Consider the following 15,243-nt stretch of genomic DNA (forward strand, 5'->3'; position numbering starts at 1 on the left):
ATCACAACAAGCAAGTGGAGATCCTGGGAGTGGAGGAGAAGGATCTGACGTGTCGTAAGGATCATTGGAGTCAGTGGCCAGCAAAGGTGGTCCCAGGACGAGCGTTACCTCGCCCAAGGACGATACACCCTTGCACCATAACACCATGACCTTCAGAAGGAAAGGCAAGAACCCGACGTGTCCATAAGGGTCAGTGGAGTCAGTGGTCGGTATAGGTGGTCCCAGGACGAGCGTTGCCTCGCCCCAGGACGATACACCGTGCCCCATAATATCCTAGTCCCGGCCGGGCCGACTCGACGTCCACGTCAAGGAGCCAGCAGTGTCACGGAGGCAAGGCGTTGCAAGAGAAGCGCCGAAGAACATCTCCGAAAAAAGTCAATCTCAGTTTTTGGCGTCCAGAATGGAACTGATTGTGCTTTTACTTTCCAGACTTAAGCTAAGCTAAATGTTTACAAAAGAATTCTAGTGTTCGTTGGCAACATGCATATATCGAAGTGCTGGTGCAGCGGTTCTTGTTTCTTAACCGAGAATTGTCGCAATCACATCCTGTCAAAGTGCTGTGTCTGCATTTGCAACATAGTAGCAGTTTCGAATCAGCTCATAAGGCGGCTTGGCGGGTGGTACCGAATCGTGTATACTCTATACTGCGATATCGGTAACTCCTCCCCCCCTGGAATGAAGTGACATCGAAGGAATGGCCGAAACGTAATTTAACGGAATTTCCACAGGGGTGATAATGGTGCTTCTTCTTTCAACATCAGGGTCAATATTGTGCATATGGTCAGGAATACGAATAATACATAAATTGTGAAGAGGTGACTTGTAGCCGATGTCTTCATGGTGATGATGTCTTGGCTTGATAAGGCTTGTAGATGGAGTTTGTGCAGGTTTATGGCTTCGAAAGAGTTTTTTATATTCATCTGCTCGAATGATTTTACGGAGATTTTTGTTTCTTGGTCGAATTCCATCACAGTATCGTCATATGTTAAACCGTTAACCTTGACCGTGCAATTGTTGAATGTTAGTATTGCGGATCCATTGATTGTAAAGGGTTTCTGGCATGAGGACGTGATATTGGTTTTAATTGTGTTGAAAATGAAGATGTGACGTTGTTCAATTTCCTTGATCATCTCTTGCTGACCAACGTCCTTGACATCGCATGTTGCTTTTTGGTTTCGGAGTATGCCATCGAGGCAGTGGATGTTAATTAGCTTGGTGTGTGTCCGCGCACCTTCGCATATATATGCTCGATGAATTTTAGGGCATTGGTCCTCTACATACAAAATTTGCTCATCCTTATCATGTAATATATAGTTGGGTACAATTAGAAATTTAGTTTTGTTTAATGGTAAAGGGACAATGTGTGTTAGTGTATACATTTGTGTCTTAAATATGGGTATTTTAACATGAAATATTATGTATGAATCGTTAATATAGGTTTCTAGAGCCAACAATCTGTATAAGTGTTCATCGGATTCTATTTTGACATTTTGTTTTATTATGAATTTGTTGATAGATTTTATCTCGTTTTCTGACAATATAAATTTGGGTATAAGATTTAACTTAGTTAATAAGATGCTTTCGACTATGTTACTTATGTGGTTGTTTAAGACATCTATATTGAAATTAATTCTAGTGATATATTGGAGTAGGTGTATTTCTTTATGCTCATCATTCAGAGTCTTGTAAATGTTGTTATTGTAATTCTTAATAAAATTGTTAATTGTTAGTTGCTCTTGATTAATGTGTTTTGTTATATTCTCAAACCTTAGAATAGCTTCTTTGTTAAATAGTGTTTGTTTGTTGATTTTTTCTGTTATTTGATTTTCATTTTCTTGAACAAAGTTAAACTTTTCGTCAATAGTTTGGGCGTCTTTAGCGTCCATATTTCCAGTTACTACTTTTATTATGCTACCAAGACCGTTTACAATACCTCTTTTTTGTCTTTCTTTGGGTAATAAGGTGTTTATTTTGGTTTTTAGCTGATCTATTTTGGCTCTTAAGCCGTTTATAATTGTATCTGAAACTCTTACTTCTTCTAGCTTATTAAGTGATGTTTCAAAGTTCATAATATTTTCTAAAAGGTCCTGTGTATTAATTTTGTGGAGTAAATGTTTGTATGACTGTATGACTCTTGCGTCTCCCAGGTCTATTTTTGCGATTTTGTCATACTCCTCCAGTGTTTGAATTTTGATAACTTTTGCCGTTACGCAGCAAAATCTGTAAAATATGACCAATATTACTATTTTGTTCTTCTCTTAATTTTTTCTTTATGACTTTGCCCTTTAACTGTTGTGTCAGTGGTTTCGTGATTGCTGCGAAATCCTTTATGAACTTCCTATAATAGCCAAGTAATCCTAAAAAGGATTTAATTAGTTTTTGTGTTTTAGGCATGGGAAAAGCTTTAATAGCAATCAGTTTTTTGGGGTTGGGCTTTATGCCCGAATTGGTGACTACATGACACAGGTACTCAATTTCCTTTTTGAAAAACTCTGATTTCTCCGGTAGGAGCTTCAAATTTACTCTACTTAGTCTGTCAAATACTAGCTTCAGATCATTAGCATGTTTTGGAGTGATGCTGAAAAAAGTATAATATCGTCAAGATATATAAGACAGCATTTACCGTCCAGGTCTGCTAGAATGTTATCCAGCACCCTCTGAAAGTTTGCTGTTAGTGAGACCGGATGGCTTTCTCACAAACTCGAAATGTCCTTCAATTGCCGAAAAAGCTGCTTTACTGATATCTTTGGGGTCCATTTCTACTTGGTGATATCCGCTTGCCAAATCTAGAGCTGTGAAATACTTAGCTCTACCAATTCTGTCTAGTGTGAAGGGTGCTATTTCGAAGGGTGCTATTTTAATGTTTAAGAAAAGAAGAGCTTAGCTTCTGCTCTGTTCGAGGTTCTTTATTTGAATAATCAAAGTGTGCTGAAGTTGGGTTCAGCTAACCCGCACATATGTACATTGCATCTATGTATTCTATATCTATGTATTCTTACTTACATTTATACATATACATATGTATGCAGAAGGCATTGACCACTTGAGCTGCGAAGTGCATGCTCAGCATTCCCACGCTCCGCGATCGGCTTATGTATAAGCGTTAGATCGTATTACTGGGGCGCTGGAGTGCTTACGTAGTTTTTGGTGGTCTTTTTGTATATTTGTATAATTATATTTATTATGACAAAGTGTCACAATGTATTGACGCTAAGCTATACCCAATCATTTATTGTATTGTTAGGGTAGATTAGTCCAATATGCTGCAGTATGATTTGAATTGCAAATTCATTTAGTGGTCTAATAGAGCTTAGTATTTCTGTTTCTGAGGTGATTGGTTGGGTTTCGTTAGTGTTGAGGTCTATTATAATTCTACTTAATGCGTCTGCCACCACATTCTGTGAGCCCTTTTTGTAGATGACTTCACAGTCGTATTCTAGGAGTTGGAGTTTCCATCTCACTAGCATAGAACTGGGTTCTTTTATGGTTTGTGATCTGCGACCAATTGAAATTTGTTTCCAAATAAATATGGTCGAAAATATTTTACTGACCACACTATCGCTAGTAGTTCTTTTTTTTTATAGTGGCATAATGTGTTTCGGAGTCTGATAATGTTCGACTTGCGTATGCTATTGTTCTATCATTCCCTATTGTTCCTTGAGACAGTACTGCTCCTATTGCTACATTACTAGCATCAGTAGTCAAAATAAAAGGTTTAGTGAAGTCGGGGTATTGTAGAATTGGGTCGTTACACAAGAGTGTTTTGCAATATTCAAATGTTTTAATGTAATTCTCGTCTATAGTGACATCAGCTGTTCCCTTTAGTTGTTGAGTTAGTGGTCTAGTGATTTTGGCGAAATCTCTGACAAATCTTCTGTAATAGCCCAGTAACCCTAAGAATGATTAATTTTCTTTTCTGGTCTTGGGTATAGGGAAAGCTTTAATAGTCTATATTTTCTTTGGGTTAGGCTTGGCGCTGTTTTCGGTCACTATATGGCCAAGGTATTCTAATTCCTTTTTTAGAAATTCTGACTTATCAGGTTGAAGTTTTAGATTAGCCTGAGTAAGTCTTTTGAAAATCGAATTTAGGTGGTTGATATGTTGTTCTAATGAGGTTGAGAACACTATTATATCGTCGAGATAGATCAAGCAAAAGTTGCCATTGTAATTTGCTAGAACATTATCCATCACCCTTTGGAAGGTTGCAGGTGCATTGGATAAGCCGAATAGCATTCGAATAAATTCAAAGTGTCCGCCTACTGCAGAAAAGGCTGTCTTTGACCTGTCATTAGGGTCTACTTCAATTTGGTGATAACCACTTGCCAGGTCTAAAGCCGAAAAATACTGTGCCCTTCCCAGTTTATCTAGGATCTCGTTAATGTTGGGCATCGGGTATCCGTCTTTGATTGTTTTATCGTTCAATTGTCTAAAGTCCACTACTAGTCTCCATTTTCTCTGGCCCGAAGCGTCTAGCTTTTTGGGAACTAAGAAAACCGGAGCACTCCAAGGTGAGTGGCTGTGTCTAATTATGTCTTGTTTAAGAAGGTTATTTATTTGATTGGTTATTTCAGTATTCTCTGAGGGACTATATCTGAAAGGGGTCTTGTGGACTGGTATTTCGTCAGTAGGCTTGATATTGTGTTTGACCATATTGGTGAAGGTCAATTTATCTCCTTCTTGGTAGAAGAGGTTTGGGAATGGTTTGCATAACTTCTCAAATGACATTCTTTCTTCTTTATTAAGGTGTTCTATTCTTAGTTTACTTTTTGTATTTTTATTCGTATTGGGGTCTACTGAACTATGGTCTCTGATTTGATTTGTTATTAAAAATTCGTCCTTGTTGAAATGATTTACTTCTATTAGTAAGTAAGTCTAGGTATAAATTTTTTTCTTTTTCGGAATAGTTTACCACTTCCATGCAACTATAATGATTGCATGCCGAGTATAGGCCGCCGGTGATATACATATCTTCAGAAAATTTTTGATCGTCACAAAGGAAGGTGCCTTCCTTAATCGTGACAGGCAGCAATACCAATTTCTTGGATGCTTCTTCTATATTAAATGATTCTGTTTTTTGTTTTATCAGTTGATGAAGTTTAACTACGAAGTTCGGTGTAGTCAGCGTTTTGCCTGGTATGTCTATTATTCCTGATATTCTGTCCAGAGTGTCCATGCCTATAAGGCCGTCGAAATAGTTATGGAATTTAAATAGTAAAAGCGGAAATGTGTCGTGACAGTTGTATTTAGTAAATAATTTAATTTGGGTCATTTTGTTTACTTTGTGAGAGCCTAATGCGGTGGTGATTAGGATGTGAGTTTCTATTGTTTGTTGGTTGTGCCCCTCGATAAGATTTGGATTTATGAATGAAGAATTGTTACCTGTGTCCACTAGAAATTTTAATGTTTTGTTTAGACCGAAGTGAATTAGTATGTATAATAAGGGGCTTCTTCCAACTTTAAATTTTTCTAAGTATCCCGTCTGGTCGACGAGGCTTTTAAAGGAAAATTTCCGTCATCAATGTTGTAGCTCTTGTTCGTCTTTTGATTCAAAATTATTAAGTGTTGTCCGTCTTTGTTTTTCTGGGTTTCCGTGGTTTCGTGGATACTGTTTTCTGTCATCTTCCCTTGGCTAGTGTCCTATTAGCTGGTTTGTCGTTGTCCCTGAATCTTGGTTGATAAGTTGCTTGATCTCTGGGTTTAAAACTTCTGTCAAAGTCTGGTCTCCTATTAGGTGTTCCGTCCCTAGATCTGTCATATCTACGATAATCTCTCCTGGGATAACTATAATTATTTGGTCTAGAATTCTGTACTTCTTTAGCCCAATTTTCTCTCATAAAAATATCCCTTTCTTCAATGGCCAAGTCATAGGCCTCCTGGAGGGTCTTCGGTCGAGAGGTTCTAACCGTAGCTCCTAACGGTCCTTTAATACCATGTACAAATGTATACGACAATTCTTTTCAAATGACTTGTCCCAGCTAAAGTATTCATTGTGCTAGGTGCACTACTAGTAGAAGGTCTAGTCTGCAAGGCGATTTGGTCTTTCCTAACGTCTGTTAAGCTAGCACTTAGACGGGTCCTGCTTCTAGTTACAGGGATAAGTTTTTTGACTTTGGCAATTTTAGACATTTACTCGTGGGAAAAAAACCGATCCTTCAATTGTTGATAAATTTGGTGAGTTTCAATTTGACTCTGTGTAATGTTCAGAAGTTGTCACTTAATTATTGTGTGTTTTTTGTGTACTAAATTATAGTGTGTTTCTTGTGTAATAAATTATTGTTTGTATGGGTGTGTCTTCGATAGGTCGTTGATTGTTGCGTTTTATTTTTTTTAAAACGTGATAGATTAACTGGAATAATAAGTACATTAGTATAATGTATTTAATATGTATATAGTGACGTATTTGGGTGGTCCAAACCAGCCACTTCTATTATTTCAAAGAAAACAGTAATGCACTCTAGTAATTTTCCATAATGTATCCCAGCTGCGCAGCATTCGTTTATCTTTGGCAGCGCAGCCGTTCTTGTAAACATCCTAAAGCCTGACCTAAGCAGATTTGACTGTCCTCTTTCAACACTTCCTAATCCTAAGAACCCAAGAGCGAGGCTCACCCTAAATACAAATATTGTTCAAATACTGAGGCTTCTCCTCAATCCAATTTGCATTTGATTTTTAGTCTTAAGCTGAGATCCAAAGAATAAAGTCGTGAAACTATTTCTCCTAAAAACTATTTTTTATTTCTTGGCGTTGTCCTTAGTCAACTGACGGGACATTAGTTCGACTCAAAAATAAAACAACAATCTTACTGGCGCAGTCGGTAGGATACAAAAGTATCCGAAAAAAAGAACCTTCGAGTGGAAAATAAGTTAAATTTTATAGTCCAGTGCTCGAAACATCTCCCAAAATAAATTCGTGAAAACTCTTCAACTTGGATTATAATTCCAATTCGTTTATCCAATAATAAGTGGAAGTGAAATACGAAACAAAAACATTAAATCCAAAGGCAACTAAGTTTTGAAACCAACATATAAAAAAAAAAAGAACAATATAGAATTTTAATAATACAACACAAAAATTTACAAAAAATAAAAAAAAAGGGAAACTAGAAAGCTTAAAAATAATAATAACATTGAATCCGAAACAAAACAAAACACAAAATTTAAAAATTTTACAATAAAAATGTCACAACCAATTATTGCGCTGAGCGACAACAACCTTGCCGAAGCCCGTCGGCAGCTTAAAGACATTATGCCATTCAAGGGTGATCCAGAAACCCTTCACACCTTTGTCAGCAGAGTGGATTACGTAATTTCGCTCTACCAAACAAATGATGTCCGACAACAGAGGATTCTACTGGGAGCCATCGAAAGGAACTTGGACGGACAGGTTACACGATCTTTGGGACTTCCGAACATCGAAGATTGGTCTACCCTTAAAGCAAGACTCATCGCGGAATTTAAAACTCAAACACCAAACTACAAACTTCTGGAGAACTTCAGGGAGACACCATACAGAGGAAACCTAAGAGCATTCTGCGAAGAAGCGGAAAGACGACGTCAATTACTAATTTCGAAACTACACCTGGAAGGTAACCAATCGGATTTTCTTATTTATATTCAGGCTATTAAAGAATCTATTAAGATACTGATAAGGAAACTACCAATACAATTATTCACTATTTTAGCCCATCACGATATTACAGACTTAAGATCCTTAATTACCATTGCACAAAATGAGGGAATTTATGAAGAACACATTAATTTTGAATTTTATAAAAACCCAGAATATCGTAATAAAAATTCAAATTCTAATCAGAATTCGAAAGCACAAAAATTCAATACAAATGTTCAAACTCAAAATCGACCAAGTTACTCACAATATTCCCAACCCATCCAACCTAATTTTAATCAATACATTCAACCATTTAGACCTAGCTTACACAGCAAATGACTAACAACCCACCCATGTGGCACGCACCTAATTATTTCAGACCCAACCAATACATAAACACATAATCCATTATTCAAAAAAATCCTTTCCAACAATATCCCAACAAAGCCCAAAATCCCCAAACAACGCATTTTAGAGGAAATACATACCCTCGACTACAACAACCCTCTACATATAAAAATACTAACTTCCCGATTACTAAACGACTAAGACCATCGGACAGTGAACAAACTAAAATGTCTATTGACGAAATTAGATTCCAAGACACGCATGAATTCGAACAAGTCCAACCTAATTATTACGAGCAACAGTATTATAACCAAAATCAATACAATCCGTATCAAAATCGTGGCTTCATTAATGAAGGGCAACAACAAGTCCAATCTGTACAAATTAATAACAAACAAACCCAAAATAATTCTGAACTAAACGAAAATTTTCGGTTATCAGTCCCGGACAACACGAATACATAAAAATAGTATACAAAGGGTGCTCATACAAATGCCTTCCAGACACAGGATCAACAATTAATATGATCAATGAAAATATATTTTGTCTTCCCATTCAAAATAGTAGATGTGAAGTTTTAACATCAAATGGCCCTATTACCTTGAACGACTTGATTATGTTACCCAGAAATAGTATTTTCAAAAAAACCGAACCATTTTATGTGTACAGATTTTCTAATAATTACGATATGCTAATTGGCAGAAAATTGTTGAAAAATGCTCAATCAGTTATTAATTACAAAAATGATACAGTTACCCTTTTTGATCAAACATATAAATTAATTACTTCAGAATCCGAAAGAAACCAAAATTTGTATATCCAAAGGACACCAGAATCAATTGCAAGCTCAGATCAATCTCAGGAATCAATAAAAAAATTAGATTTTTCACAGTTTCGATTAGATCACCTAAATCAGGAGGAAACTTTTAAGTTAAAAGGATTATTAAATAAATTTGGAAATCTTGAATATAAGGAGGGAGAAAAATTAACATTTACAAATACAATTAAACACGTTCTAAATACGACACATAACTCCCTGATTTATTCGAAACAATACCCACTTGCGCAAACACACGAAATCGAAGTAGAAAACCAAGTACAGGAAATGCTGAATCAGGGATTAATTAGGGAAAGTAATTCGCCATACAATAGTCCTACTTGGGTCGTACCAAAAAAACCGGATGCTTCTGGCATAAATAAGTACAGGGTACTAATTGATTATAGAAAGCTAAATGAAATAACCATACCTGACAGATATCCAATTCCAAATATGGACGAAATTCTTGGCAAACTGGGTAAATGCCAATATTTTACAACGATCGATCTGGCAAAAGGATTTCATCAAATAGAAATGGACGAAGAATCAATTTCTAAAACTGCATTCTCCACCAAAAGCGGTCATTACGAATACCTTCGAATGCCATTTGGCCTTAGGAATGCACCCGCTACTTTTCAAAGGTGCGTGAATAATATCCTTCGACCGTTGCTTAACAAACACTGTTTGGTGTATCTGGATGATATTATAATTTTTTCAACATCCCTTACAGAACATTTTAATTCAATACAATTAGTTTTTTCAAAGCTTGCAGATGCAAATTTAAAATTGCAACTAGACAAATGTGAGTTCTTAAAAAAGGAAGCTAACTTTCTTGGTCTCATAGTTACCCCTGATGGTATTAAACCAAATCGTATTAAAGTTAAAGCCATAGTTTCATACCCAATTCCGACAAAAGTAAAAGAGATAAGAGCTTTCCTTGGATTAACAGGTTATTATCGCAAATTTATTCCAAATTACGCTGCTTAAAAAAAGGAGCAAAGATAGATACACAAAAACTTGAGTACATAGAGGCATTCGAAAAACTTAAGGCTTTGATAATTCGTGACCTGATTTTGAAAAGAAATTTGTTTTAACCACAGATGCAAGTAACTTGGCCCTCGGGGCTGTCCTTTCTCAAAACGGTCATCCTATACCATTTATTAGTAGAACACTTAACGATCACGAATTAAATTACAGTGCTATCGAAAAAGAATTACTCGCCATAGTTTGGGCCACAAAAACTTTTAGACATTATTTACTAGGGCGACTATTTCTCATTGCCAGTGACCATCAACCTCTTAGATGGCTTCATAACCTAAAGGAACCGAATGCTAAGTTAGAAAGATGGAGAGTTAGATTAAGCGAATACCAATTTAAAATATATTATATTAAAGGGAAAGAAAATTCAGTTGCCGATGCATTATCAAGAATTAAAATTGAAGAAAATCATCATAGTGAAGCTACTCAACATAGTGCAGAAGAAGACAATAACAACCTTATTCATTTAACAGAAAAACCAATAAATTATTTCAAAAAACAAATAATCTTTATTAAATCCGATAAAAATAAAGAAGAGCATTCAAAAATATTCGGTAACTCCATTACCACAATTCAATATGATGTAATGACACTTGAAAAGGCCAAACAAATTTTACTCAATCACTTTATCCATAGAAACATTACCATTTATATTGAGAGCGATGTAGATTTTGAAATTATTCAAAGAGCACACATAGAAATTGTTAATACCACCTACACAAAAGTAATTCGCAGTCTTTTCCTATTAAAGAACGTTGGTTCATACGACGAATTCGAAGAAATCATACTTCAATCACATGAAAAACTTTTACACCCTGGTATACAGAAATTGACAAAATTATTTAAAGAAAATCACTTCTTTCCAAATAGCCAACTATTAATTCAGAACATAATAAACGAATGCAACATATGCAATTTGGCCAAAACAGAACATAGAACACCAAAATGCCTTTAAAAATCACACCCAACCCGGAACATTGCCGAGAAAAATTTGTAGTAGATATTTATTCATCTGAGGGAAAACATTACATCAGTTGCATTGATATTTATTCTAAATTCGCTACACTTGAGCAAATTAAAACTAAGGATTGGATAGAATGCAGAAACGCATTAATGCGCATTTTTAATCAACTAGGTAAACCCAAATTACTAAAGGCAGACAGATACGAAGCTTTCTCCAGTTTAGCTTTGAAGCGATGGCTTGAAGAAGAAGAAGTCGAATTACAGCTCAATACAGCAAAAAACGGGGTAGCAGACGTCGAAAGATTACACAAAACAATAAATGAAAAAATTCGTATAATCAATTCATCTGATGATGAAGAAGTAAAATTAAGCAAGATAGAAACAATCCTCTACACATACAACCATAAAATTAAACATGACATTACTGGACAGACACCTGCTCAAATTTTCTTATACGCTGGGCATCCCATATTAGACACTCAAAAAATTAAAGAGAAGAAAATAGACAAAATAAATGAAGACAGACAGGAATTTAATATTGACACTAATTACAGAAAAGGTCCACTACAGAAAGGCAAATTAGAAAACCCATTTAAACCAACCAAAAATGTAGAACAGACAGACCCTGACCATTACAAAATCACTAATAGAAATAGAGTTACGCACTACTACAAAACACAATTCAAAAAACAAAAGAAAATTAATAAACTCTCAATTTCACAGGCACCTGGTACCCGACAACACTATTGTTTATACTGATCACAGCTGTTCATGGACAACAAATTCAAATTAATAATATTGACACCAACCACGGATATCTCCTTTTTTCTGATAAGCCAGTCCAGATACCATCCTCCTTTGAACATCATTCCTTAAAAATCAATTTAACTGAAATAGACATCGTGGTTGACTATTTTGAGCAAAGACTACGAACCGATTACCATGCACCCCAGATCAAATTTTTATACAATAAAATAAAAAAAAAACTAGCCGGAATAACCCTGAAACATAGAAACAAACGGGGTCTTATTAACATTGTGGGTTCAGGTTTTAAATACCTATTTGGAAGATGAAAATGATCGAGTCGAAATACAGAAAAAACTTGAAATCAACGCCCATAACTCAGTAAAATTACATGAACTCAACGACGCCATACGATTGATAAATGACGGAATGCGGAAGATACAGAATTATGAAAATAACCACACCAAACGGGGAAAAACAATATCGCATGGTAGTCGATTACAAGCGGTTCAATACCGTCACCATACCCGATACTTACCCCATCCCAGATATAAATGCTACACTAGCCAGCCTTGGCAATGCCAAATACTTTACCACCCTAGATTTGACTTCTGGATTCCATCAAATCCACATGAAGGAAAGCGACATTCCAAAGACAGCTTTCTCTACTTTAAATGGAAAGTACGAGTTCCTCCGTCTACCATTCGGTTTGAAGAATGCACCTGCAATCGTCCAAAGAATGATCGATGATGTTTTGCGCGAGCATATTGGCAAGGTTTGCTACGTTTATATTGACGATATCATCGTCTTCAGTGGAGATTATGACACACACTGGAAAAATCTCCGATTGGTATTAGCGAGTTTATCAAAAGCAAACCTCCAAGTGAACCTTGAGAAGTCGCATTTTTTAGATACACAGGTAGAATTTTTAGGATATATCGTCACGGCCGATGTCATTAAGGCAGATCCGAAAAAGGTCAGGGCGATTAGCGAAATGCCTCCTCCGACCTCTGTTAAGGAGTTAAAAAGATTTCTAGGCATGATCTCATACTACAGGAAGTTCATTCAGGACTATGCAAAGGTAGCAAAGCCCCTTACGAACTTGACGCGTGGATTGTACGCTAATATAAAATCTTCGCAATCAAGCAAGGTGCCAATTACATTAGACGAGACGGCTCTACAGTCTTTTAATGATTTAAAGTCAATTCTCTCTTCTTCTGAAATACTGGCGTTTCCATGTTTTACTAAACCATTTCATCTAACCACGGACGCTTCTAACTGGGCCATCGGAGCTGTCCTCTCACAGGACGACCAGGGTAGAGATAGGCCGATAGCGTACATTTCCCGTTCATTAAATAAAACAGAGGAAAACTACGCTACTATTGAAAAAGAAATGCTTGCGATAATTTGGTCATTGGACAACCTTCGGGCTTACTTATATGGTGCTGGTATTATTAAAGTATATACTGACCATCAACCTCTAACGTTTGCCCTGGGCAACAGAAACTTCAATGCGAAGCTAAAACGCTGGAAGGCTCGTATAGAAGAATATAACTGCGAACTCATCTACAAACCTGGGAAATCTAATGTGGTGGCTGACGCGCTTTCACGCATTCCGCCTCAGCTTAACCAGTTGAGTACCGATTTAGATGCTAATCCAGAAGATGATATGCAGTCTTTGGCTACTGCCCATAGCGCTTCACATGACAGTTCACAATTGATTCCCCACGTTGAATCTCCAATCAACGTTTTCAGGAACCAACTCATTTTTGACACAACCAGGTCAGAATACTTATGCGAGCACCCGTTCCCAGGTTATACTCGCCATCTGATTCCTCTCAAAGACGGATCACTTGCCGATTTAACCAACTCGTTACAATCATATCTACGATCTGTAATAATTAACGGCGTCAAAATCCCGGAAGCATATTTGCAACGTTTTCAGTCCATCTGCTTAGCGAATTTTATTTTATACAAAATTCGGATAACGCAGCGCCTAGTGGCGGACGTGTCTGGCGCAGAGGAAATTTGTGAAATGATTGAAAAAGAACACCGTAGAGCACATAGGGGCCCTACGGGGATTCGCCTCCAACTTTTAGAAAAATGTTATTTCCCGCGGATGTCCAGTACGATCCGTCTGCAAACTTCCTCATGTCAGTGTTGCAAACTCTACAAGTATGAGAGACACCCTAATAAACCAAACCTACAACCCACGCCAATTCCTAACTACCCATGTGAAATACTTCACATCGACATTTTCGTGCTCGAAAAAAGGTTATACCTAAGTTGTCGTGGTCTTGGTTTCGGATAACGAGCGAGGGCTATTATGCCCCACAGTGCTCAACTATCTTCGGTCTCTAGACATCAATCTGTATTATGCTCCAACCCAGTAGAGTGAAGTAAATGGTCAAGTCGAGAGATTCCACTCTACGTTCCTAGAAATTTATCGTTGTCTTAAAGATGAGCTCCCTACCTTCAAACCCGTTGAGCTGGTACACATAGCAGTGGACCGCTATAACACTTCCGTTCACTCAGTAACGAATCGGAAACCAGCAGACGTTTTTTTTGACCGCTCGTCAAGGGTAAACTATCAGGGTCTGACAGATTTTCGGCGGCAGACTTTAGAGGACATCAGGGGCTTAATTGAGCATAAGCAAGTTAGAAGTAATATGGCTCGGAATAAAAATAGGGACGAGCCAAGGTCTTATAGCCCGGGAGATGAAGTTTTTGTTGCAAATAAGCAAATAAAAACAAAAGAAAAAGCGAGGTTCAGATGCGAAAAGGTACAGGAAGACAACAAGGTAACAGTTAAAACCAGATCAGGAAAAACTTTCCACAAATCTGATCTAAGAAATTGAGACGTGGTTTTCACATACAAAAAAGAAACGCGAAAAGAATAACAAAATTAATAAAAATAGGTTGTGGCAAGCTAATGAAATATTCCACCCATTCATACGCTAATTTAACCACATTAACGATATTAAGATTTTATAAAACTATATAAAAAAATATAAATAAGAAATGAATTAAAAAATACCGAAAATATAAAAAAAAGTACAAAATATGAGAAAAAAATATAAAAAAATAGAAATATAAATACACAAAATGTACCGTACCCCCACACACTATGTATTCTTAGAACAACTTAAACGACCAGATATTTACGAATTGTCTTTTTGTAAGCTCGATTTCTGCATGCGTAGTAAATCCTGCCCACGTTTACAAGTACGAGGGGCCGGTGATCCCCTTGCAGCACGGCGAAGTATGGAGAATCAACGGTGTTTTCAAACTGACACACCTCGTCGATCTTGCAAGGATGAACAGACTGGCTGAGGAAATCGGACAAGAAACGGTTGCCTTGGCGGATAAGAGAGCCGAAGCTCTTGTCAACTACTACCTCAACACAGCTATGGAAGGAATCAACAGGCTTTCCGGACGAGCGCGGCGCAAATCTCGCTCACTGGACTGGCTGGGGTCGGCTTGGAAATGGATAGCTGGATCTCCAGATGCTGCTGACTGGAACGCCGTCTTAGCCGCGCAAGCGACGGCTTCGAAGAACAGCGACCAACAATTGAGGATAAACGCGCGCTTGTTCGATGCAACACACGAATCCGTCGAGCAGCTAAACAACGTCATTGCAAAGGTGAATGCGGTGGACAACGATTTGTATACCACTACGACGGTGCTACACAAGTCCATTATCCTATCTAATCAGGTTTCCGAAG

The sequence above is a fragment of the Drosophila simulans genome, unplaced genomic scaffold (genome assembly GCF_016746395.2).
Source record: "Drosophila simulans strain w501 unplaced genomic scaffold, Prin_Dsim_3.1 Segkk5_quiver_pilon, whole genome shotgun sequence".
Classification (NCBI taxonomy): Eukaryota; Metazoa; Arthropoda; class Insecta; order Diptera; family Drosophilidae; genus Drosophila; species Drosophila simulans.